The 27,304-nt window shown below is 43.2% G+C and overlaps 1 long non-coding RNA gene across 1 annotated transcript in view; it reads left to right on the top strand.

Moving 5' to 3' along the window:
- LOC148050808 (uncharacterized) overlaps positions 1–26,487 on the top strand; it is an 84,686-nt gene extending 58,199 nt beyond the window's left edge. Inside the window, exons 2-3 of the long non-coding RNA XR_015700485.1 lie at positions 16,503–16,550; positions 26,224–26,487. This is a non-coding gene — a long non-coding RNA (uncharacterized LOC148050808). The remainder of the gene's footprint in view (positions 1–16,502; positions 16,551–26,223) is intronic.
- The last annotated feature ends 817 nt before the right edge of the window (positions 26,488–27,304 follow it).

Here is a 27,304-nt window from a genome sequence, read left to right on the forward strand (position 1 = left end):
CAGTCCAACAGAGGAAGCCAGGTGACTTCTGCTGCCCTCACCTTCCTCCCCAGTGATCTGTCTGGGGAGGAAGACAGAGTGCACTGGGCAACTTGCTGCAGAGAGGAGAGGGAAGTCCAAGATTTCGTGGGGGAAGGAATCCCCAGGCCATATTTGGTCCTTGTGCCCAGCAAGGATAAAATGCTGTGTAGTCTGGGGGCTAAGTAGGGGTAAATACTTCTGAGGCTTGGTGGCCACTGTGACTGCCCAAGAAGAAGGGCTGGTGCTGATGCCAGAAAAGAGGAGCCCGCAGCTGCTGAGAGGGACCACAGAGATGAGATGGACACCCAAAGGAATAAATCAAAACAAGGAGAGGAGGAGGGGAGTACTCAGGAACTGAAAAGATCCCAGGGTGAGGATGGGTGCTAAAATAACTGGGACTCTGACGGCTGCCTGCTGCAAACAGCTCATTCGCCCCTGTGCATACCAGACGGTTGATCTGGCCTCATCGTACAGCATCATCTCTGGAGGTTCTTTGCAGCCGTGCAGTTCTGTGGCTTCGTGATTTAGTAAGTAATCTTACAATACACTAGGTACTTTATCCTCACAGCTGATATTATACTCAGTGCTTTTCATATCCAAAATGGTTTTACAAACTATATGGGTAATCATCCCTTGGAGGTAGGAAGAGAACAACATTGCATTTATACAAAATATAATCCTGGAATAAACACCACTGCCATTCTAGCATGGCAAATGTCAGAAATGGACCTGATTGCTATGATACAAAAGCAATCTTTTAAAGTAAATATGCATTTTTCCCTGTTTACTGTAGTTTGCTCTGCTGTTAGGTCCTTGTCTTTCAGTTGTGGTCCAAGGTATACCCATAGAGTAAATTGCAAGACCAGTGATGAACTGCTTTGAATAGAACTGGCTTTAAATAAAGTCAATGAGAAATGACAATATGGGGCAGGAGTAGCCTGTGAGACATTTCCTACATCTCAGTGTTGTGCTAGACATCTTACATGAAAAGATTAGTGTTAACATTACGTCTAATGTTACTAATCTGATGATTCACATACCTTTTATTGACTTTGTTTGAAATGAGTTTGTAGCTGTTGGTTTGGTCTCAATTTATATAACCAGTGGCTAAATGTACTGTTTTCTTAGTAATTCTTGCATTACGGAGATCTAGATGCAATGAGAGTAACTGTGCCTGGCAGTCTACCATCTGGGTACATGCTAATAAAATAATCATCTGCATAATTTTGGAAGTCATTGCAGATACTGGAGGAAAAATGTATTGGGTTTGATCTGAAAATTACAGGCAGCCCAGTAGAATAATAATGATACAAATAATTTCCCCTAAAATCCTGGAATGGTCTCTGGTGGGATTTGTTTTACATGCATCATGAAGCTGCCTATGTTAACTTTGCTTTGATATCAAAGGTAAATAGAGGGTGAATGATTAAATCATTTCTATTCAGTTTGGCTGAAAATAAAATTTAAGTCAGTACGAAATGAACAATTTCTGCTCTGTATTACGACAGTAATGAGGGGGGAAATGTTTTTTTTCTTGCATCACTAAATAATAAACTATTAGGGTCCTGTTGTTAGGATCAATATGCATTTGTAAGGAAAAGACAGTTCACTCTCCAAAGAATATATGCTCTTTGGCTTCTTCTGCATTCTGAAATCAACTGTAACTCACCCCAAAGCTGCCCGCAAATAAATCCAGAAAAAGTAATAATTCCTTAAGAAGTATGTCTCTGTGAGAAGATATGTGTGGCTCCAACACATTAGCACCATACTTTATTCAGGAGTAACTTCCCCTATTCCAGTCCAAAGGCCCTTTCTGCAGCTGGAGCTGAACACAAAACATCTTTTTTTGGGGCAGGAGTGCCCATACATTAGGCTATTTCTGAAATAGCTATTTCCATATTTGGTGCCCACTCTGTCTCTATCCAGTTTATCTTTACCAAGAACAGTGGAGAGGGTGCAACAGGGCCTGTGGAAAAACCATTGAAGCAACGAGCCAGACTGGTTGGTATCTTGGGTAGAGCAGAGAGGGGGACTGGAGATCATCTGATATTTATGATCTCGGACACCACAAATTGACTTCAAAGTAGCTAGGAACTAGAGGAGGTGCTGTCTATGGGCTTAAGTACATTTTGTCTGTAGCCAAACTCTCTTACACTTATAATTTTTAGTGTTCAGAAAACTGTGGAAAACCTGCTCCAGTGGCATGTCCCAGAGAGGCATATTCTGGATTTGGGGGTTTGTACCTTCAGTGAGATGGTGAACGTGCTGAGAGAAAATTAAGGAGACGGTGCTAGTAGCAGGTATTAAGCACTGGGCTCAGGGGCTGCCGCTGCCAAGTGTTTTGCAGCCACTGCTCTGTGCCTGCAGACCGAATGCCAGGATCTATGCCTAACGCTTCCCAACTGCAGCAAGCCCAGGGCAATCTGGCTGATGTCCATCAGAGGTACTCAACCACATCTGTGATGCTGTGACAGGTCGGGGAAACGGGGCAGGCGTGGAGAATGGAGCAGGCTCAATTCCCATGTCTGCCCCTAAGGCATGGGTTGACGTTACTGATCGGCTGATGTAGCCGCTAGCTGCTGTGGAAAGGGGAGGTCCCATCCCCTGTTCCTAGCCACAGGCTCTCACCCCTCTCTGGCATTCCTCCGTCGTTCATCTGACCATGTGGTGAGGTGATGCAGGGAGCTATGCCAGCAGAAAATGAATCATTCATTATGGTAAGGTTAGCTCTTTGGCAGATTAACTCCATCAGTTGGGTTAACAGAGATCCAGTGAGTGGCTGTGCTGGCACAAGGGAAACGACAGCGGCCAGTGGGGAACCTGGATAATCTAACCAGCCGAGTCACTGAATCATAAAAATTCGTTTGGAAGGGATCTCTGGAGACCATTTGGGCAAACCGCCGATGCAAAGCAAGACTATCGCTGGCATTACAATGGTGGTTGGAAGCACCGGCTGTTTCAGCTTCAGTTTCTTTGCATGTGAAATAGGGGTAACTCCACACTGGTGAAGCTGAATAACTGTTTGGTGATGCGTCTGGAGATCTGTAGGTGACAAGTACTGCCTTAGCATGAAGGACTTGCAAGACCACACAATGCTGCTGGGTGCCAAGGATAGGAATTGTGTTTTTCCTGGCCCTTGTATAAGGTTTGTGATATGGGCATGCAATATGGTTTGTTTTAGGTGCAAGGCTGAATTTGTTCAAATATATTAAGACTTCTAAGCACAGCCTATGGAAAAAATACAATCATATGTCATCGAAGAGGGGAAGATACACAGCCCTAAATATTCATCTGTTTCTCAGTAGGTTTAAAACCAGTGACTGACTGGAAGCTGTTCCTGATGTGATAATGGCTGTCATATTTGTCTACCTAAACACAATGATGTCAGAAAAGAGAGACCTTCTTTGCTCCTTTATAGCAGCTGTTTCAGACTGGATCAGTTATAACCAGTTCCTTTAAAAAAATATTTACTTTTCATCACAAGTTTACATAACATCTCCAAAGGAACAAATACTGTGTTTCAGCATAGTTTGAAACATGGGAGATGGAAAAGAAGTTAATGAACAACATTTAAGTCAACATCAAAGCGCTTTCTTTCTCTAGTAAATACCCAGACCATCACGCTATGATGCAATAAGGAGAAGTTCACGGTCAGTCTCTTTCAGCTCGCTCTTTAGTACATTTTTGAGATCTCAGGCAAAAAGTCCTGCACTGGCCTTGCAGGCCAGGTAATTGCAGGCAGGGAGTATTAATGCGTATATACGCCTTAGGATGAGCCTGATCTTAATAGAGAGCTCTGAGGGAGAATTATATTAAAATATTATAAATAAATGAAAATGAGAGGAGAAAGCCTTAGAATCCTCTCTAGAGGAAGGAAAGGCCTGGTGACAGATACTGTGGGGTTCTTGGAAAAAAAAAAGAACTGCCAGGCTGGAAAGACAACAGAAAGGGGTGAAGGAAGTAAGAAATACCAGAAGGGTGGTGACCTCAGCCCATGGCAGGGGTCTTGCCTGCGAGTCCTGTGCTGGGGCAGAAAGAGAGCTCGGTTTCCTTTCTGGGGGCGAGGATCTCCCCAAAACAAGCCCGCACTGCTTGGGTTCAGAACCGGAGACTGCTGGCTGGCGTGAGGACGCTTCAGTAGCTGAGCAGACCTGGGGCTGAGTACGAGTTTGCTAGAGGACTGAGTCCTGAACAGAGCCAGGTCTTTGTAGACATGCAGGAGGAGTTTGTGGTCCGTGCAAGGGACAATCCCAGCCTGTTTAAGCCTGGTGGAAATAACACATAAACCTTTTGCTGCATCTTTTCGTTACACCAGGATCTGTTGCCTTGCTCTGACTGCAACAGGAATTAGCAGCAAACTGCCTGTATTCCCCTTCCCTAAAGAATATAAAGCCCTTGGCAGAGGTGGAAAAGAGAAATTATCACAGCAAAATCCGGAGAGCTCTGTGCACTTCCATGGAGGGTGGTGGGCACTGGGGACAAGGCAGTTTTTGTCCTAGAACTCTGACAGACTGGGCGCATGAAATTGTTTATCCCAGGCATATCTAACAAGTGAGCAAATGGAACATCAGGCTCGTGATTGGAGAAGAGCAAATAAAAAATTTCCTATATTTACCAGTAGTAAAACAGGGTTGCCAAGCTTGTAACAGTAGCATGTAAGGCTTATGAATAGACTTTGGAGGGAAGAATAATATGAGAGAGAGGATGGGAGGGAGAGAGGAAAGCGGAATGAAATGTAACAAGCTTTTGCCAATGTCGGGTCATGTCACACACATTATTTTTAAGATTATCAGTTTTCATAGCCAGGGAAAATGTGGTAGATCTCCTAGGCTTTAGTTAGTATCTGATAGCTGCCATATGGGGAATTACTAAAGATGTTACTTATATGTTACAATTCTGCTAGCTAAATGGGAGACAAAAACATGTATTATAAATAGGAAAAGTATCAGCTTCGAGGAAAGCTGATAGTGACATTTCGCAGATAGGTTAGTCTTAAAATTGATCCTGCTTTAATATATTCATTAATGTCCTCAACACACAGGTAGGGACACATTTCTGCAAGTTGCTGGTAGCATTTAGAGGGCACCATTAGTAAAGGAGGATCAGGATATGCTATACAAAGGGCCAGGTGACCTTGAGAAGTGGAGTAACAGAAGTGGAATGAAACTTAACAAAGGAAAGAAGAGAAAAACTGAGCCACGTGGCTGGGAACGTAGTCCCGTAAGCTCAGCAGTAGCCTAAATGAGGGGACAGGAAAATGTGGGCATTTAGCCTCCTTTCAGGACGATTGGACTGTTAGGATGAAGCACCTGGAAAAGAAATGCAGTGTCTGACGGTGTCTTGAGGAGCAGCAGGCCAGGGACGTGTGAATGTCGTTGTCCAGGGAAGCGGCATCACGTCTGCAGTGCCGTGCCCTGGTCTGGTCACCCTGCTCAGGAGTGAGCTTCGGTGGAGGTGGGTATAGAAAAAGGCCTCTAAGATGAGCAGAGAGTCCCTTATACAGGAGCAGGCTAGGGAAGAGTAGCTCTTTTATTCTTAGAAAATGAAGAGTAAAGGGGGGGAACAGCAGAGAAGGCCTTTTTTTTTTTTTGACAGTACAGCCTGTCAGATATTATTGGTAGCTAAAACCTGGACGGGTTGAACAGTCTGTCTGAAACAGAGCAGTTCACCTTTGCTTCCACAGCCTGTGTTGGTGTTGTGCAGTGATCTGGAAGCCCTAGGCACAGGCCAGTCCCTGCAGGCCCAGCAATGGCCCTTGTTAGAGCAAAGACATCCCTAATCAGGCCCATCTTAAAAAAAAAAAAAAAAAAAAAGAGAGAAACTGCAGAGATGAGGAACAGCAATGTGGAGATAATTCCATCTCCCCTGTGTGGGAGGCTGGTGTGCGCCGACTGCAGAACTATTAGGTATTTGTCTATGTATCCTTTAAAAAAGAGAGTTGGAGGATGCTGATAAAATAGCTAAATCCTGAAATCTACTGCAAAGGCTTGTTCAAGATCTGCCGTCACAGATGGATAAAACAAATGGATGTAAAGTCATGTGAATGTATACTGTACGCAGATCCTATGGCAAGGCGGTTTTATTTAAGCATGCCAGTAAGGGTACGTACCTAAGTCAGTGGGTTGGAGTTGCGGGGGGGGAGGCTGGATTGCAGTCTCCATTATGCAGACCTGAATCTGGAGTGACTCTGCCAGAGTCCATGAGGTTATACCAGTTGGCTGTCAGCCCAGTTTGGTTCGCTTGACCAACTATCTTTTCACCTTTGCTCGCAAACAGCAGCAGATAAAAGTTGGCCTTGTCTGTGCTCTTTTGGGTGACTTAATCCCCAGCACAGGCTTACTTATCAGACCTCTGTACACAAGGCAGAGTTAATTGGCTCAGATCCACCCAAGCGGAGGTCCCTGGAGCTATGCTGATTCTTACTAGCAAACGTTCCGACCTAGCCACTCAATTTCCTTATGTAAAAGAGCCAGTTGGATTTTTCAGTGAGCTTAAATTAGTGATAAAAGATAAGTCTTTCCTCATTTCATGAGTTGGAAACATATTTATTGTGTAAGTATTTGCTGGCGAGGTGAGAAAGTTGCTCCCAAGCCATCGGGATGTATTTGTTCCATCTCCCCTGCTCTCTAAGACCGGACTGGGTTTGGGCTGCAGCGATGTGTGTCCACCTGTGAGCTGCTGAGTGTCGATGTCACAGCCCCTGCCTAAGTGGCCTCTGTTTTTATTAATCTTACCTTACGAGATAAGTAATCTCGAAAGATAAATAAGCAGAAGCACAAAAAGCATGGAGACGTACGAATGGCTTCAGGTGCAATACTGACTTACCAACAGTAGATGGTACTAATGCATCTCCAGTAACACCGTCTTTCGATGGATTTGAAAGGCTGAAAGAGGCTTAGATCTGAATCTGCTAAAAATCTTACAAGCCAAAGGCTGTAGAATATCATCTCCTCAACATCAGAGGGTGTTTAGCAGCCCAGTCACGGCTATGTGTCAGTCTGTTGAGCTTTGCTGAGTTCTCAGCTGAAAAACGACCATACAGGAGAGTGGCAGGAAGCATAGCGGTTGTTAGGAGACTTTGTGAATTTTAAATCTATTTTCAGGAGTTCATAAAAAATTCTCTCTGGCCTGCACTGGGGAAGCACTCTGAAAAATCACTGCGAAAATATGAAAGGCCAAGGTGGAAAACTTCTGAGATACAGCAGCATAGATTTTTACTCCTTATTTTAACCTTTTTTACCCTGCTGATGTTTTTGTTCCGTATCTTAATTATCTCTGAAGGAAATCCGACTCTTTCCTCCCTTTGCGTATAGGATCCCGCAAATGTCATTAAGTCACATTGTTTCATTGCACTAGGGAGCCCAGGGAGCATTTCTATCATCCTTATGCATGTGATTAACACAGATTTTTGTAATGGGTAGCAGTTCACCTGGACTGGTTTCCATGGTGCCATTAGGCTGGAAGTGTGGGGTCTGGCACTCATTTGCTAAGAGCTGATGAGGAGTTGAAAGGGAATTTTCCCTTTGACCTCTTTGGCAGAGGTCACTCGTGCTCATCAATTGCCTTATTGGATTTCAAGCATTCAGGTACTCTTCTTAGACATACCCTCTGAAATTTGCAGTAAGGACTGATTAAAGGGAGACGAGCAGATTTGCAAGGACTGATTAAAGGGATACAATCAGATCTGCAATATGATAATTCCTTTCAGCAGCCACTGAAAGGTCAATCAAATATTTGCTAACCAGTACGAACCACTAGACTCCTCAGCTTCTTTAGTACAAGGACAACTATGTTTTGGTTTGAAGGCTGCATTGCTACCAGCTAGTGACAGTTCATGTACGGTATAAACAGAAAGAGATGAAGATCTTAAAGAACAGGTTTGGTTTTGGCCAGGAATGCTTTGAGTGTAGCTGTCCCAATCTTTGGACAGTGGGCTTGTATCAGATTCTCTTTTCTAGCCTGTTTTATAAGTCTTATAGTAATCTTCAACTATTCATTAAAATGTGTGAGACATTCAATATCTACTTCTCTTTATTGTGGCGGTGATAGGAATGGAAAACATAGTTTATTTCTTTGTCTGCCACTGTTTGTTAATACAGCTTGGCAAGGTGAAAAGGTGCACCATTTATGTGCACAATAATTGGCAAAGAAATGGTAAAAGCAAGTTTACCAATGCCTACTGACTGATGTCTTGAGCATGTTTTTGTATTGCCCTTGAAGTTAAGATTGCTGAGCACTCAGTTCCTAGTCATTACTTATATCCAGGTACCTGTTGCTAAAAATTTTAGTGATTCACATCAAAGCTAGCACTCAATCCAGATCCCAAGGAAATCAGTGAAAGGTTCCTGTAGATTGTATGAGCAAACAGGTTGGTATAGTCTGACCGAATACCACTGAAATCAATGCAAGGATGCTTATCCGCTTCAGTGGATGAACAGAGTCAGGGTCTGTGTTCTCTCTGTACGTATGCACCCTCACCTTTACACCCACACCCGTGTGCATGCACACATAGGCCTATAGAAGACATATCCCTGAAATCTGTACAAAAACATTTTTGAGGTTAGGACTCATCTTCAAGGAGTTTTGCTTCATCCTAGGACAGTCAAAATTAATAAACTTTTTGTCTAAGAACACACACCGGGTTTCAGTTTAGAGGTATCTGTCAGAAACAAATGCACTTCATTAGGAATTTAGGGGACTCTTTTTCCCAGATAGCTGTGAAATAAATAATGAAAATATTCTCACTTCCAGACAGGGAAAACATATTTAAGAAATGGTTAAATGTACCCGTGAGAGAACTACCAATCAACACTTTTTTTACTAGTTTTGTTTTGCATTCTTGTCTGACTAGTATGTTCATGACCAGCTGTTTTTAGAGCTAGTAAAAATTCTCAAGCTCACGTTAAGAAGGTTTTCAGTTATGTGATCTGTAGCTACAGTTGTTAGAACACTTGGCATGGCATTTAAAAATGAGAAAATTGTTTTTGTTGAGTTAAGCACCAAAGCTCTGAAATAATATTTCACTGGACTTACAGAAAATGTTTTTGAACCTTGCTCTTAATGACCAAGTGATAGGCAACTTGCTAGGCAGGGAGTTTCCAAATGTGACTCAAAGTGATGTCCATTTAATCTGTGTGAATATTAGACATGTCAGTGCACTTATATGGGAAGGACTTGTACCCATTCGACCTTGACCGCTATTTCTTTATCCACACCAGCTCATCTCACCCAAGAGTTGCCTCCGTATTGGTGGTGAAGTATACGTGCAACAAAAGTCTCTTTTGTCTTTGTTGGTCACTTTAAATGGGGAAGCTAGCAAAGTTTAGTCAAACCCTAGCAATTTTTGCTCTTAACTGTGAACTGCCTAATAATGTTTCTTGTTTTCTGGGCAGAAATTACCTATCCTGTGTACCATCAGTCTCTGCCAGGTGGCTTGTACAAACCTCTGTTTCTATTACAGAAGCGAGCACAATAAGAAGCGTGTTTGGACTACGGTGATAGAAAAACTGGGGCTTATAATGGTGCAGTGGCTTGTTGCTCTCTTAGATTACTTCAGACTCCAGAGGGAAAATAAATGCTGAGAGTTAAATGAACGTATGAAATTCGGAAAGGCTACGCGAAAAACTAGCCTGCCATTCTCAGAGCAGCAAAACTAATGAAATAAGGATGGATGATTGGATCTACCACCGAGATTCATTAGGCAGGATCATTTCAGGATTCCTGAAACAAGGTGGAGGGCACAAATGCCGGTATTGCCAGTACCACTGCTTCCCCAGGTGCCCATGGGGAAAGCAGGTCTTGTGAGAGCACCAAGATGGGCCAGCCTGCTTTGTCCCTTCCATATGGATGTTTTTGCAGAACAGGGGAATAGCTCTGTCCTTCTGCCTGCCCCTGTGACATGGCAGGGAACGGGAAAACTAATGGCCTAGCTTCGGCCAGGTCAGGAAAGCAACTCAGACCCTGGCTCTGTCCCTTGCAGGGACCAAAGCATCTTACAGCTAGCAGCAATTGAAGTCAGCTCTGCCCTTGGCACCCAGCTCCCAGGACTTGGTCCCTCTGGCAGCACTTAGCACTTTCTCCAGCAGGCTCTGTCCTACGCACTGCCCTTTTGGTGCACCCTGCAAGGTATGAGGGTCCAGGAGGTGCTGGGAGCAGGGGGGGGCTGGAAAACAGGGGAAGCAGAAGGCAGTGAGGACCCTGCCCAGCCAAGGGTGAGGATGTGTGGGGAAGGCCCCTTGCTCCATGTGCACCCAGCCATGCCACTCTTCTTGCCTCTTCAGCCCTGGGCTTCAGTGCTGCTTGCAGCCCCACGAGCACTGGGCCATCTCTACCCTTCAGTTGCCTGCCAGCCTGCTACCCAAAACACTGGATGCTCCCCGTGGAGGTGGGACCAGCCTACAAGAGCTTCTTGCTGGTGTTACAAGCCCCATCTCCCCCTCCTTAAACCCAGTGATCTGCAGGTACTGGCAAGCTCTCAGGTGGTGCTTGCCCCTTGCTGGGCTGGCAAAGCCCCGTCTGCAGTGCAGCCAAGGGACTGGGGGACACCGCCAGCAGGGCGAGGGAGCAGCCCTGCAGAGCCAGTGTTCACTGGCAAGAAGGGGAGCTTACTGGCCCATCTCAAATGCCCTGTGATTAATTCCCAGCCCTACTATTTACTCCTTGAAAATCATTCCTGGCTATATGCTATAGTCACTGTCTCCATATAAAAATTCAGAAAATAAAGCTACAGAGCCAAAACAGATCAGCATAAGTAGTGTCAAAGTATCTGGCTGATGGTTTTAATTTTAGGATAGAAGTGGCCATTGCTCTGTGTATGAGTGGACAGAGGATGCAAAATCCATAAGGAAACCAAACGTTTGGTTTCACATTCAGACATCACTCTGTGTCTTCTCTTAACCAATATTGCAACTAAAAGGATCAAGGAAGTTAAATATCAGTGGGGCTGGTTGAGATTTTGTTGTGGTTCTGTAATGAGAAATATGGCATATTCCTGCTTTTTTTGAACTGAGAGTCAGATGGAGTGTAACTAACATTTGTCATGGTACCACAAGTCAAGTTAAATATACTGGAGTGGAACTGGGGGGGAATCAGGAGGAATAATTCGGTCCCACAACCATGACTTACAGGCTGGAAGCAGGACAGTATGGAGACATGATCGTTCCCTGACAGTTACTTTTGTCCTGCCATAGACAGTTGTAACAATTACACTTACACTTAATTACTGCACTTAGGCTGTGGTAGGCTAAAGCACTCAGTAGGATAGGAGGTGTTAAGAAGCAGAATGCATTTTAAATTTAGAAAATCCCCTTGAGAAATATCCTTATTTCACACTTATTATTAGCAAAGCCAGCTTTGGAGAGAAAATCTTTGCTTCTATGACTGGAACTAGTGTCTTCAGCAAGAAGCAGGTGTATAGAAATCTCTCGTATGGGGACATCGACTTTCCATTTGCTCTGAAAATCTAGTAGCTGCTGAGTCATCTTCCGTGCCATGTATATTTGACATAATTTTTAAAGGTTATCAATACTGGGGCAGTCCATCCTTAATGGATAGGTTTTTTTATCTTATTTCATTTTCCTGTGAGCCTGAAAGTAAATACCTGTCTGATCCTGCTACTGTTAAATTCAATGACTAAAGTCCTTGTTTGTTCCAGTGGTGGAGAATTTAATGGTGCAAACTTAAATAATTGAAATAAGTGACCCATAGTGATGCAAGGCACACATCCAACAGGCAGAAGGTCATTTTCCTCTTAAGCTGTTTATAGGTGTGAATTAAGATGCCTATGAAAAATGCTTTACTATTGCTTCCATATTCACCCATGTAGCAAAATACATGCAGAGCAAGCAGAGTTTGCAGGGGGAGGATTGGAGCAAAAAACTACAAATAACACATTGTGCAGCTCACAGTCTTGGCTGAAGCTGTCAGCACCCAGCAGTTTCTGTTGTGCTGCTTATGGGCTGAGATTTTTGGTATCCTGTGCTCATTGTGCACCTTGTGCGTTGGGCTCCTTTGAAAATTTGGGTACTTGTTTTCCTGCCTAATTGGAAGCAGAACTCATTTGAAAATGTATTCGCTTTCCCTCCAGGGATGGTACTATACCAAAATACAGTGTATGCTTTGGCTTAATTTAATAAGTCATAATCTCTTCTCATATTTTATTACATTTTAGTGCGAGGTGATTTTTTCCAGAGATGACTCAAAATAATACAAAAGAAACAAGCTTGTCCTGTGAACAAAACATGAATTATAGCTGATAAAATCAAGATAGTTTGAAGGCTTGCCAGCACAAAGAATGAACTCCCTCAGATTCCTAACTTACAGAGTAATGTTAGCAACCCCAAATTTCCCTTGTAATTTTGAAGTTCAAAGGAACCTTAAGGACACTCTAAGGAAATCAATAGAAAGAAAAAATTCCCTGTTAACACAGAAAAGAATTGCTGCAAAATGAGGAAAAGAATAAGGTGATTTCTGCTGTTTGATGAAGACCCACAGCTTACAGTGCTCTTGGACACACTTAACCCGTGCCTTTCGGATGTGGGTGGTGTTATGCTCGTTGGAAACTGCCATCTCAAGAAAGTATGTAAAGCTGTGTGTGGAAATGTCAGCATAAGCAGAATGAAGAGTTCACTTGGTTTTCTGCGTTTCGTCCATGGGGAATATTGTGCTGAAGCCCCATAGACTGCATTATCTCACAGCTCCTCGCCAGGTGCTGTTCAAGATGTGAGCTTTGGCTTTTAAAGCCATTTATGGGTGGAATACAGCAGACTGTGCCGGCTCAGGCTGCAAGCCTTCAGATGGAGGTGTAAATTCAGCACACAGCTATAACTGAGCATTCAAAGATTTACATTGTGAGTCTCATACGATTTGGTACTCTGGTGGTGCTGCTGTTTATTTTAATGCTGGAGAGCATCTTTCAATCAGGCTTTTCTACAAAAGGACGTGGAACTGCTTCAAAGAGTGAATATGTTGGCTTTTTCAATGTGCTGAATTCATGTTTAAGGATCCCAATAAATTACTAAAAATTCATCCTATAAAAACCTGTAGAAGAGTCTCTCTTTGTCCTCATCAGAACGCAAGAAATCAACTGATTTCAGTGCAGACTCTATCTTGCCAGCTGAAATCAGCCCCAGTTCCGTAAAGAACAAAAGAACGTATGTAAGCACTTTTACATTAAGGACATGCTTAAAGGTTTTGGGTGTAGGTAGAGTTGTGCCTAAAGCGAAACTTGTGTTTTGCTAAACAGGTTTAGGTGTGAAAGAGACAATTGCATAAAGCGCGTGAGGCTCTGTCTCAGCAGAGCACTTTGGGATGTTCTCGGGAACTTTCTCACACTGGAACTTTTTTCATAGTGCAGGTGACATATGGTCTTGGTATTTTTAGAATGACAAATAATGCAAAAGGCTGTTCTTACACCATGGCAGATCATTCATTTTTCTAGATGCCTTACACTAAAGTTTTCAGAAGGTATCCACTGACTCTGAACCTTGGTGCCATCTGCACAGTTTGAGAGATTTATAATCCCCGTGCATCTCGGCCTCGTGCTTTAGAGATACATTCTTGAACATTCCCCCCAGTCTGATCTCTGTTGGTGTATTTTGGGCCTCTCCAAAATTGTAATTCTCAGAAATTAGACACCTTAAGCCACTGGCAATATTTTAAAATGTCTGAAGATCATATTCCAGACTTCCTTTTTAGCCTTGGGCAAGTTGCTTAACCTCTCTGTAGCTTCAGTTTCTTCACCTGAAAAGGAGGAAGAATATCTATGTTGTATGCCTGCTGTGCAGCTTAATTCAGAAACGTGAGCAGGAGGTGCTCTGAACTCCTGGAGTGCAGAATGCAATTAAGCTACAAAATATTATTAGTACTAGTATTAGTATTAAATAACAATACACATTTATTCTAAATATAACATTCCCCTACTTCATACAATACTATCTAAAAGACCGTTCACATTACAGAGACGTGCCCTGTGGGGTATGGGTAAAGTCTTAGCTTCACGAAAATTTTGCCATTGGATTACATGGGGCCAGAATTTCACTTCATGGTCAATCTTAAACCTGTGTAAATCCGTGCAAGATCATGGCTTCTATATTGTGAAAATGTGGGCTGTCCTTGATTTTTATAAACCCTGCAGAACCATTTATTGGGCATAAAATACATTTAAAAGGAGAAAAAGCATCACTATATATTTCAAATCAGTTAAATATTACTGACATTAAAAATATGTTAGTCTTATGAATAATTTGGAAATATTATTTCAGTGGAAAGATTCATCAAGGTTCAGAAATATCCCAGAGTCAATGATACTCATTGCAACTGCTGTTTGAAATCAGTATGTACTTCCCAAACTTTTCAGAGGACTAGTCCCTACTCCAAAGAATTTAAAGCCTCAGATGGGGAGAGAGAGAAATCCCTGAAACAAAAAAAATAGCCTCTCAGTGTTTTTCAGATATTGAGATTGGAATTGGTTGAGGTTGATGGCAGCCTACTAATGACTCTCTTATCCTTTAGGATTTTGTTAAAAATGAAGACTGCAACACAAATGAGATTGAAAGCGTACAAAATCTGAGATGAGGAATCAGTTCCCCACTGCCACATTTTTAGCCTGAGAATAGCTACAATTTGAGGCAGACTTTTCAGTTCTCCTTGTATAAGTGTAACAGTGGATATTTTAAATGCATGCATCATACTGAAAGGATGGCGGAATGGATGTTCAAGGTCTGCTGCTGAAAACATTTTCTGCTTTATTAGCTGTATGCATGCTGTGATGTCGCATAGTGCTCAGTGAGAGTACTCTTGGGTGCCAGGATTTGCAGGATTCGGGCCAGAACAGAATGTAAGATTAGGCTCTGAACCGGTACAAGTGGACAAACTGCAGGTGTGTAGAGGGTAGCAAAGCTACACTAGTTGCTGCCTACTTACCACCTCCTGATGTCACTTGGAGTTTTTCCCTTCAGCCTGTTGCTGCAGCATGTAGGTCTAATAAATCACTTTTTTACATCATATGCACCAACCAGCTCTTTCCTCTGTTTAGCTCACTAACAGTTAACATTTGTGAGCCATTTTCTTCTACAAAGAGAGCCACTCTTTCATGGAGAAACTCTTTATCAGCCTGGCAACTTGTGAACTCCTTAGCGTTTGATCTGATGCAGACAGTGCTCCTGATGAAATCAATAGCTGTATTGATTGAGTAGCAACCTGAGGGACTGGGCCCTGGACTGGGCTAACACAGCTGAGAGATTAAGTCAGTGATTGAAATGCTTTCAGTAGAGTTAGGAGCCATCCCTTAAGACAGGAGATTTTCTGCAGACTAGGGATTTTAGATGTCCTCGTATGAACTCTGATGTATAGGCAACTCACCCCTAAATCAATCTTTTCATCCTATAAACATGGCTCTCAAAGTTCTCGCTGTGACTGAATTCCCAAGAAGGACCTGGAGGTGCTGCCTTTCATGCTTCTACAGTTGTGTTCTCCATTAGGTGAAACGTTGGCTCCCTTTGGGACGGAATAGTGCAGCTTACTGGCTCCTTTGACAGAGTGAGTCTCCTTGGAGTGACTGGGAAGAGCAGGACCTCAGAGCTACCCTGGGTTGTGCTACCAGAGCCATTACAACCCTTTGCTCTCCTGGCCATGAGGAAAGGCAGCTCTAATGGCTGCAGCTCTCCAAATCTTTTCAATGCCTGTGTGACACTTTCACCTTCTACTCTTTCAGAAGTAGCCCTGAAAATAAGCGCTGTCAACTCAGAAAAAACAGCGTGTTAATCTTCATGGTCATCCAAGGGGCAAAACAAACTTGGAGCACTTTAGTAGCTGGGCTTCATAACCTCTCTGCTTCGTGCCAATGTGACCAACCTCCGGAGACCTCACAGATTCATTCCTCACCTTGGTTAACCAGCTTTGTCTAGCAGCATGACTGGGGTCAGTTACACTTACTAAAACTCCTGACCTTGGATAAAGCCTCACTGATCTCCTCAGCAGGACAACATCCTTTTTCAATACAGATAGAAGGCCTGATTCTGTGCACTGTTACGCGGTTTTCCACTGAGTTATTCTTGACTAACACCAGTGTTAGGAAAGCACAGCAAAGATTTCTAAAATGTTTACATGGGATATTATTTTGATTTTTTTTTAACTGATACTAATTGATCAATACTTTTTCCATGGCACAGTGAGAATGAAAGCTAGAACTGTGTCTGTATCTGCTTATCTGTGCTGCTTTTGTAGTGAAAGACGGTATTATGTGTTGCAAAATATGATATCTACAGGATAACTAAAGCTTTGTCTATGTGGGAAAATGCAGAGAATTAAACTGATGCATAAATTTAAGGTTGGGTGAAAATTTATGTGGACATTCTTCTTCTGGTGTACAAGAGGTTTGTCTGAGTTTAGCTTAAAGTGAAGCTCAAAGAGACATCATCTCTGGATATATTTCTACCCTGCAAAAAAATGCTAACTTAATTAACTGTGTTTTCTCTATTTAGTGTGCCAAAATGTTGACCTGGTGTGTGGGCCACAGGAGGTGTTCTTAGGTAAGTGCTCAAAAAAGCTTTCTTTTCCTCTGCAGGACCTTTCTTGCCAGGTGATTCAGGTCAGCTACTGTGATAAGCTAGGATCAGATATCCATCTCTGAATCCAATTGTGCTAAAAAAAGGGGTTATTGTCTCCCAGTCTTTCCTCCTCTTGCAGTTGTTTGCCAGTGTCTCCCTGCCAGATGTTATCACATCCTCAGATTGTTTGTAGAGATGTTCAGAAGAGGGTCCTTAAGTTGCTTCTGACAAAATCCTCTGGGTTAGCAAAGAGCTATTACTTAAGTCATCTTAAGCCAACCTGTCTTGTTTTGATTGATAGGGATTGGAAATGCTTAAAAGATCAGCCCTTAAGAGGCTACGTGTTCCGCCTGCCCGCTGATCCGGTGGCAGGGCAGTGGCAGGTAGCTGGAGACAGTAACCACTCCTGAATTTGCAGAGAGCACATCTGCCCAACATCCCAGAGCAACACCTCAGCCTCACTGACACCAGTGGTGGTGGGCTGGGACTCCTTGCTTCTGCTCCTGATTTAGCTGCTGGCCCCCTACGTAGTCTTGAGCACATCAACCATCTATGCCTCAGTTTCTGCATCAAGGCACAGTCATCTTCACAGCAGGAGGACTGTGAGAGTTAATTGTAGAGTGATTTGATCCCCTCGGTGCTGAGTTACAGGCGACTGGTGCTACTTCTGCACTTCACAGGAATTAACTTTTTTTTTCTTTCTGGTATCTCGAATAAATGAAAAGCCAAATTTGTGTTCACAATGGGAAACTATACTTCACTTTGAAGAATGCTGTTTATTCTGGTGACTCACTATCAGGGTTGTTGCTATGTTCAGTGGCCCAGCAAGGAATCCTCCCTCTCAGCCCTCATCAGAACAAGCACACAGTTCCCAGGAACAATGTGTCAAACTATTCAGCTGTCCACATGGAGGGCTAAAATCTGCTGTCTGGGTGCCCATGAAATTCAATTTGACTTTGTATTGCTGGGTAAGGTTAGCATAAGTGCATTCTTATGCATGTTCAATTAAAACTCACATCAGCTTCTCAGAGAGACCAACGCAAGTAACACTGGAGTAAGCAATAGCAGCCCTGGCTCCTTATCTGGAATTACTCTGACTTTATTTTTGGCCATAGGGTGATGTTAGTTGTTACGATGTGGAAATAAAAAGTGGTTGTTACACGCTAGCTGGGTTGCTAAGACTCTAGTGTAGGCAAGACAAATTGTTGATAGAACACCCTACATGTCAGTGAGAACAGCAGAAAGGAAGAGTCCCCTTCCATCGTTAGCACAAGTTAGGAACACCTTTTCTCCTCCCGAAGACAGGCACGTAAAGCCATGTTGTGTAAGAATAGTTGTGTATGAATCTAAGGCCATAGCTCTGCAGTATAAAATATTTGTCAGCAATGCTAGCTTGAGGAGTTCCCATCCCTGGCTCACTCCACTGACAGAGCACGGTCCCTCAAGCGGCCATCTCTGTCGGCAGCAAACCACAGTGCAGAGGTAGTAACAAACAGTCAGGGGTCATTTCAGTCTTGAAGAAAACAGAGTATGTAACTATGCCTGAAAGCGCCTGCTAATGTGGTGCACGGCTGGGTTGCTCCCCAGTTTGGCTGATGTTCCTCCTACACCACCCTGGCTTTGTAGAGCAGTATTGCATATATGTGGATATATATAATCTGTAATATGGTCTGAGTAACTCTCCCAGTGGAATAACTGGGGTAGGGGAGTGCTGCTTATGTGGCTGGAAGAATCTAAAATTGAGCCCTTAAAATGAAAATTAACAACTGTTCCTTGGTGGAGGGTCAGTGTGCAAAGTGAGTGGTTTTGTAATACTGCTATAGCCCAGGAGTTAAAAATCTATTTTCAAGCAAGTATCCTTCCAGAAAATTCTCACTCTTCAAATTATTATAAGATGCTTCCAGCTCTCCCAAGATGATATGATGGATGGTGAAAAAAGCAAATTAAACATACTGAGTTTAAGCTGGTTTACTGCTTAACCGTATCCTCTACTGGGTTTACTGTTTTTTATTTTAAGCTGCAAAAGGGTTATTACCATCTTAAAGCTGGGAGCTCCAGTCTCCAAATCCCTATAACATCATGCAAAAGTAAATGGGACAGTTAGCTGACAGACACTGTCATAACTTACCCGCTGGAAGCTCACGCAAGTTTCTGACACTAAAATCCTGCCTCTGAAGGCACAGAACCAAATCCCGTTGTCCCCTGAGGCAAACACGGTTTGACCACAGCAGCTTTGGGTGGAGCTATGTCCACACCGCCGGACACGGTTGAGGGCCAGCCCTTACCTTCTCTGTATCCACAGGGTGTCTTATCCGCTTGGTGTCTGTCTCGGCAGCCGCAGCGCGACAGCCCCTCTCATGACTGAAATCTTTAAGAGGAGACATGAAGATGGCAGGGGAGGGTGGGAGGTGGGATTTCTCAGAGAAGTCCGACCCAATTAATTCCCCCAAGTGTGGGTCGGGATTGCAGGAATAATTCCTGGCAGCCTCCTGCAAATGGGGACCATCCACTCTGGTCCTCGGAGGCCATCTCTCCCTCCCTCATCTCCACCATGCCAGGGCTCCTTTGGAGCAGTATTGCCAGACGTCTGTTAGCTGCTGCTATCTCTGATCGCTTCTCTGCTTGCCACGCAATGGGCCGCAGGAGCAGCTCACACTATCTCAAGTGACATTAGTTAACTGCTCTTTTTTCCTCTCTCCACGGCTGTCTCCGTGGCCACTGTCACCTTTGCGTGGGTTTGCTGTGGCACCAGGGTTCCTCCTTCCCCAGCAGGATGGAGCCAGGGGACAGGACCTGGGGCAGAGAGGAAGGTACGAAAAGCCTCTGCCCCTCCTACTCTTGTTCCAGGGTATAGTCCAGGCTGCTCATCTGTTTTTCTGACACATTTCTCCTTGCTCCCTGCAAAGGCTCATTTTCTCAGGCTGATTTCAGAAGCAGTGGGAGATGCCGATGTGAAGCCAGCGTTGTAAAAGCACACTGAAACCTAGCTTAGACTTGGAGCCTGGCCTAGCCAGATCAGCAATAAAATTTTCAAAAGGAAAGAGGAAAAAAGCTATTTCTCATCACAGGAGTGGTGGAGTGTTTTCCATGGGAACAATGATGTTCTGGTTAAGTTCTAAGAACTTTTCTAATTATTAGGCCAAACCAATGTGAAAGCTGATGTCAGCAGGAAGAGCTGATGGGAGGAATTATAATTGTGTCTGGGGCCATATGAAAGCATTATACCACGTCTTGCTCCAGGCTTTGCATGAGTCATTTTCCTCCTGGTCAGGATTTTGTATCAAAGTGCAGACTGGCAGTTGTCTGGATCTTCCCTTGTGCCAAAACTGCTGTGAAGTTGGTTTTGTTTGGTTTTGTTTTGTTTTGTTTTTTTCCCCTGTGCCACTGTCAGAAGTGCCATCAATAGAATTTCTTTGCTGTAGAGGGAGCATCAAGCAAGGCATCACACTGCGTGGGGCAGTAATTGCAACACTTGCTGCTGATTTATTGTCAGCAAGTTCTCTTGTGGAAAGAGTGCTTCTTCAGTTCCATCCATAAAACTCCACTGGTTTCAGGAGGAGTTATGGCTGCTTGCCACTTCTGAGTATCTGCCTCCGAGCACTTAGGTCTTTAATTGTATGTAGATTTTCTGTAGCAGCCTATTTGCTGCAGAGACCTACCCTTAGACACCACAGTGCAAGACTCTTCTGAAATTATACTGTAGTTTCCATCTGTAAAGCTGAGATAACAGTTTTGCCACTCCCTTGATTAGAAGGCATTTATTTAAAGCTGATCCACCAAGTGATCTACCTCTTTCCTCCCCTTTCAGCTCATCCCAGCTCCCCATGGTGTCACTGGTGAAGTACCCATTGTTTTGAGATGGCTCTGGATTGGACTCCAGGATACTCTGAAGAGACAGTCACCAATTTACTGATGTTGTCAATGGGTGAAATGGGTTACAAGGCTGTGTAAATCTAAATTTAGTAGAAAGCAACAAAGCAAACAGTTACGACATAGAAAATGGGCAAAGCCTGAAAATGATCCGACAGTTGTGTCAAGCACTTCCCGCTACAGCCTTCAAATCAGAGAGAAAAACCCATCAGCTACCTTGTGATTCATGTCATTCGTGTCCATATGATGAGTTAAGCCACCGCACTGGCATCAGCCGCATTCATTCACAGCTGTATGGTACTTGCTGAATCCTCGTGCAGTCTTTCCGGTGCATAATCTGGAAGGCTTTGTTATATGTCAAGCCTGCTTAAATGTTCATGCACTTAAAATATTCAAAGGCTTCTGTCACATCCACAAAGCACTGGCAGAGCTCCCCTTCCTCAAACCTCTCCTAGGCTGCTCTGGGAGAGGCTTGACTTTTTAGCCACTGTGGGTGTTAAGCGTGTGCTCTGAAGAGCCTGTGCTCAGCTCTGGTATGAGCTCTCTACTCACACTTGAGCACAGATTTTCCCTGACTCATAAGTGGATACTCAGAACTTTTCAGTTTATGCATGCAAGAATATGTACTTGCACAGAATGCACCAGCTTTGCGTTGGATTTTACAGCACAAATGCTTTTTACTAAGTAGTGCAAAAATATACGACTCTACAAAAAAGAAAAAAAAAACCACCACCAAAATATCTATATTTCCTGCCTCTTTTTCTTTACCACCATGGGCATTACTCAGAGTCCTGTAAGTTGATCAGTTTTTCTTTGCAGTTCATCTGAGGACTTTTGAGCCCTGCAGTCTTTTTCAGCTCTGCCTTTTGGCTGGTGCCTCAGCTAAACCAGAATATGCATGCTGCAAAAGCATTTCCTTCTGCCCTGTCTTCTGCTCCAGACCTCGTGTGTTTTGCTGCACGTGTGTTTCTATATCCCAAAGACTGATAGACCTTGATTTATGTATTTGTTTCTGACTGCAAACAGCAGTCCTCTGCACAAGAGCTGGAAGAAGTGACTTTTCCTGCTCCATCTTATCTTCTTCTGACGGTAACTCCTGAAACAGATAAGCCTCCTTCCATCAGTCCCTTGCTGTCTTCTGATGCAAATTCATAAACCTGGAATTAAAATTCGCCCTGCTGCAGTATGTGGTGGTTTTCCTCTCGACAGTTTTCTGAGTGAGAGCAGCAAGTGTGAAGGTGTTGAAAAGCAGCCTGCAGTGCTCCATGTCAGCTGTAGCTCTCGAGCAGGAAACACGGCTGTAGCGAGATCAAAAACCGATATTAGCATGGTGGCTGGGGCAACGCTGCCTCTTTTTGTTCTGTTGTTAGAGAACATGCTATTTTCTTGCTTCATTGCTTCATCTGTAGCACACTGGCAGTGATGACTGTCATTATTATTATTATTAAGGGATAGTCTATCATGCTTTTCAGTGGAAAACTGGATTCTTGACAAAATCGTTTTGCTTGAAGTTTTGTCTTTGGTGGGAAAATTTCACCTTTTTAATGAAAAATCTTTCAAAGAATACATTTTTGCCTGAAACTTTTAGAAAGTATTTCTTTAGTGCAATGTTGTTAATTTTTATGAGACATAGGGACAGATGTGTTTATATTTTCTGTCTGTTTTTATGGCTCGCTATTATAGCACTGACTCTTGTGGTTCTTCAGAATACCATTCAAATGCCAAAGAATGAACAGAGGGCCAGTATCTATTTCACTGTTTTATCAGGATAAATCCATGCTAGCGCCACTGAAAACAAGGCAGTTTCTTTGTATTTATGTCAGTCTATCCACAGGGCTTCTTGACTGGTTCGGCACTGGGGGCAGAGCTCCCTAGTGGAGACGTGGCTTATACTGGCAAAGTAATAGCGAGCTTTTGCCAATATACTTCAAACTAGCTTCCCATACTGCATAAACTATGTCTGGAAGAAAACTAGTTTCTGCTGACACTGCATTTGTCAGAAGAAGAAAAATATCCAGCCTCTGACCGAGACAGTCGTATGACCAGACATGTTATGTGCAGGCGAGGGCTCGGATGCAGTATCTGGTCCTCACTGCCACCTGGCTAGCCCTGCAAAGGGTTTTCTGCTCTCGTTGCTCCCTTGTAGTAAACCCAAATAACACCACTTCCCACTCCCTGGATACTGAGGTCAAAATTATAAAGATGTAGGCAGATTTGGTAGGTAAAGCGAGTCCCCCTAGTAGTCTGTGATTTTCATGTGAACGGCTAGGTTCATCACCGTGACCTGCCAGCAGCATAATGGTCTGTCTTCTTGGTGATAAGCCACAAAGCCCTGGAGGTGCTCCTGGCACCTTCTGAAGTGCAATCTAAGGTGCATGTCAGCACTGATTAAATGGAAGCTTTATAGAAGGCGGTTCAGGCCTTGATTATTTCAGAAGCACCAGCAGTCAGGGAACTGGATCACTTGAGCTGTCAGCTGGGTGATTTAGTACAACTCCTATAGGGAATAATGAAGGTTGTGATAAACTGCAGTATAAGAAGCCGGTAAATAACTTTTATGGTAGGACTGTATTTGGAAACACTCAATAATGGCAACTGGTGTCACAGATCTTATGGAAAGGTGCTTTCAGAGTTATATATTTAAATAGACATAGTGGGTCTAAGCCGTTCTTTGGGAATTCAGTTGAAATCGATAAAATAACTTCAGGGTTGATTTAAGAAAAGAAAACGCCATTGGTAATGTTACATTCTTATTGATAACACGAAACAATTAACTCCTTTGGAGAGGAGGAGTAAATGTGTTTATGTTAATGCTGATTTATTACTTTATTACTTCTATAACACAAAACAAGACTTCCAAACCCTAGCATCCACTTGTTGTTTTTTTTATCTTGGTCTGTTTATCAGTTCTTTTTATCATGAAGCCCACACAAATGAGGAGAGACATTTATTATGTTCTTTTTATTTCACAATACATAATTCAAATCTGGAAATACTGTTCTCTGGAAAAAATACACATTTATTTTTAACACTTTTCTCTAATTTTATTTTCTATAGGTTATTTTAAGAACTGGTCACATTTGGGTCTTTATTTTTATTGTTTTTAAATTCAGAAAACTCTCTAAATTAATGTCCAGTGGAAAATGAAATCTCATGTTCTAATTGTAGCCAGAACTAGATCAATAGATTCTTCCTAAAAATTATGCATGAGATTCCTTTTATGCTTTCATGAGCCGACCTTCTTTGCTACTCTAGCAAAATTTTGAGATTAAATAACTGAAGTCACTCTGAAACAGTGTTTGCTTTTGGAGTACTATACCACGGATGCTGGACACTGGACAGCTACTTGTATTGACTGTAATTAGGATTTGGTTTGATGACACTTAAAGTGTCCACACACAAGGAGATAACTTCTCAAAAATCTCTCTGCCCAAGTCATAGGGCTCTTTTGTCTGCTTCCCTGCGCTTTGGGCACTTAGGGAGCGCAGGAAGCTGACATTGTATTCTGTTGGGGCCTGTACTGACTGGGGTGCGTGACTGTGACGTGCTGATGGATGATGGAGGACCAGGTGTGTGCTGAACCATCAGACCTGATCCTGTTCTGGTTACAGCTGGTACCCAAGTTTGCTCTGACTTCAGAGAGCGGGCTCCTGGGCTGCGCTGCAGGCAGTAGGAGCTCGGGATGTTTGAGGAAGGAATAAGTGGCCGTGACTACTACCTGATCTCTGTGGCATTCTTTTTGCCCATCGGCTATGTAAATCCTCTGCAGGCCTTGTTTTTCTGAGTCCTTGTTATTTACTGGAGTGAACTTACTACCAGTGAAAGGTTGTGGTCTGATTGCCTCGCATACTGACATCCAGCCCACTACGCAGCTCTCAGATGCTTTGGTGTATGATGCCTAGAGGTTTATATGGTGCTGGGCCCTTGCATTTTCTGATGAGTTTTTGTCTCCTTTTGCAGTGTCTGTGGCCAGGCAGAGCATGGTGGGATGTGCTCCCATGTAAGCGATGTTGGAGAATCTAGGGACTTCAGGAGCATAATAACACAAGTACAATGTAGGACAGGTCAGACAGGAGCTTCATTAACTATGACCATAGTGAGAGAACATTTGGACAGCATCTGCCCCTCTGCTCCTCCATTCTCTGCCAAGTGATTGCAGAGACCAGCCTATATACTCTTTCAGAAACAAACAAACAAACAATCAAACAGGTGAAGAAAACAATTATTTTAATGCAAACAAAGCCAGTTATCCATCCCTGGGAGGGATGGACTCCTTAAATAGCTTGCTAACTGCCACGATTCTAAGAAGGAACCAAACAGTAAAGAATGTGACCCTATGGAGAGATGGTTCTTGGTAGAGCCTATAGGAGTGGTACACACAGTATTATCTTAGCTCGGAAGTGGGGAGCTGGGAACAATCACAGGCTGTTAGCTTTTAGTCAAAGGGAATGTTGTTTTAGTTAGGATAAACTTCTTAGCCAGACCTCTCAAATCTTAAATATTAATAATTTTACCACCACAGAGGTAATGTGGGGTGAGCGTTGTTTTTCTTAGGCTGCAATGAATCTGCAATAAGTGTTGAAACTCCTTCACTGTACCCCCTGCAAAGAAGAGATTTTAAGATCAGAATTATTAGAAAAGTGTCAGGAAACGTGAATAGCAGCAGGGAGCTATTACAGCTTATAAAGTGGCATAAGGAGAATCTGAGGGATGCCAGGAGAGTGGAAAATCAGTTAGTGCAATGCTTGCTCTCTGCCTTTTGAATTTCTGGAAGACAGCTGAAATTTAGGAGCGTGATGGTCAGCTCTGTGACCCCTCACTACAGCTCTGTGGTTTTGACTTACAAGTCCTAGGCAGCTTCTGACTGACTAGAGTCAGTAACTCTGACAGTTAAACTACAGTCAGTAACTATAAAAATGTTCTTTTCTGCAAATAGACAGTATCACTAGATGATATCCTAGGTGAACTTTTGTTTAGGACCAATGAGGTTTTTTTCTTTTGCTATTTTTCCCTTCAGAAAAATCCTGATTTGTCAAAATTGAAATTATTAATAAACCAGGATCCTTTTCCACTATTCTTCTAACTCAGCCAAAGCATGGGACTGCTTTTTCAGAATGTGTACGACAGGATGTTTTGACATTTTTAACCTGAAATCTTCATATTTTTATTTCAGTTGAAGTCACTTTCTACTTCAAAGTTCTAAGAAAATGGAGATCAGAAAATTTAAGTGAAAAAAATGAAAATAGAAACAAAATGTTTAAAAATAATGACAACAAAACACCCTGAGTGACCTAACCTGAACGTTTTGTTCAGCTTTCAGTTTGCAAAATTTCTCAGTTTTCCTTATTTGACTGCACCACAGATGCAAAGCATTGACAAAGCAGGATTCTCTGATTAGTGCAGAGGTTCCTCCTGCCCTGCAACAAGCGTGCAAAATTGTGACATAGGAAAGTCATCCCTGAGGAAAAGGACTTAGACTGGGGCCCAGGATGTATTCTGACATTTCCAACAATTTTGGGAAGTAGCAAGTTTTTCCTGTCTCTATATTCCTGCCTCCCTTGAACTACTGGAAATAATTTCTTCGGATTAAATTAGCAAAAGGCTCTTCATAAGTGCAGGAATGGATTCAGGTAGTAGCATATATAATGTGTATAAGAATATAAGAGAACAAGAGGAGATTAGAAAACTGGCAATTGCAATCCTATCATTCTTCACCCATTCATTCAGCTTAGTTGTTCCTTTCTAGAAACCGAGTGTTTCTAGTCTCCTCTGCCTTGTCTTTCAGTAAAGCCGCTGCTGTCTGTGGAGCCAGCCCCATGCCTGACCAGCCACGAGTTTCTGAGACCCCTTCTCACCACTGAGCCAAGGCACGGCCCCTCGCTGGGTGAGGCGGCAGGTTTTGCCTCTGCCTAGGTACAGAGCTGCAAAGTGGATGTACAATGTCCTGGCAAAAAGATATGCTGCTCAAACCAGTGTGGGTATACCCCAGAAAACCTGTACACAGGTAAAGTAATGCAGTTATCCACTGCTCTGGGTTATCCTGTCATTCTGTATCAAGACAAATTAGTGTACTCGGAAGCAATCAGAAGTAATTACTCTTTAAGAAACAATAGGCGTCACTCTGTGGCTTCCATCTGACAGCTAAAGAACTTGGCTTCCTGTGAAAAACCTATACAGCTTAATCTTCTTGTGTCAGATCATATTTCCCTGTCTTCTCTTGGTAAATGTTTACATTGCTGCAGTAAAAGGGGCACTGCATGATCTTGGCTAACAGGGGACTGTGTGTTTAGAGATAATAATGGGATCCAGCATCTTTCAGCTATCACTCTCAAGATGAACACAAAGAAGGTTTGCAGGTACAGAATCGCACCTCTGCAGGGGCTCAAGTGGTCCCATTCTCGGGAGAACATCCCAGTTCCACGAAGTCAGCTCCGACTGTTACATGAGCTGGCGCCGCGGCACAACAACGATAGGAAACGAAATGATAGGAAGTGAGCATGGAGATCCGGCTGTTCTTTTGCCCTTCAGGTAAGATGCTCAATGATATTCCAACTGATTCATTTTAGGAGTGTAAATATAGGCACTGAACCCTGCTTTTGCCACCCCTACTGCTGCATTTTCATTCCCATCACACACTTGTCATTTTTAGGTGCTTCCTTAAAGATTGAACCCTTCCTAAAGGCTCCAGTGGCATCTTTGAAATCTTATAGAAATCTGAAGTCAGTGCATGTGTCAGTCAGTGACTGTGTTTTACATTCCCCAGGAGGAACTGCAGTATCCATCTCAGTGAAGATGAAGCTAAAGAGTGGCAGGCTGAGATCCTGGTGAGCTCCATACTTGTAGTGATTATAAAGTGTGCCTCTTTC

Source organism: Nipponia nippon, unplaced genomic scaffold, assembly GCF_047370975.1.
Source record: "Nipponia nippon isolate SJK-2023a ecotype South Korea unplaced genomic scaffold, ASM4737097v1 scaffold_7, whole genome shotgun sequence".
NCBI classification, from domain to species: Eukaryota; Metazoa; Chordata; class Aves; order Pelecaniformes; family Threskiornithidae; genus Nipponia; species Nipponia nippon.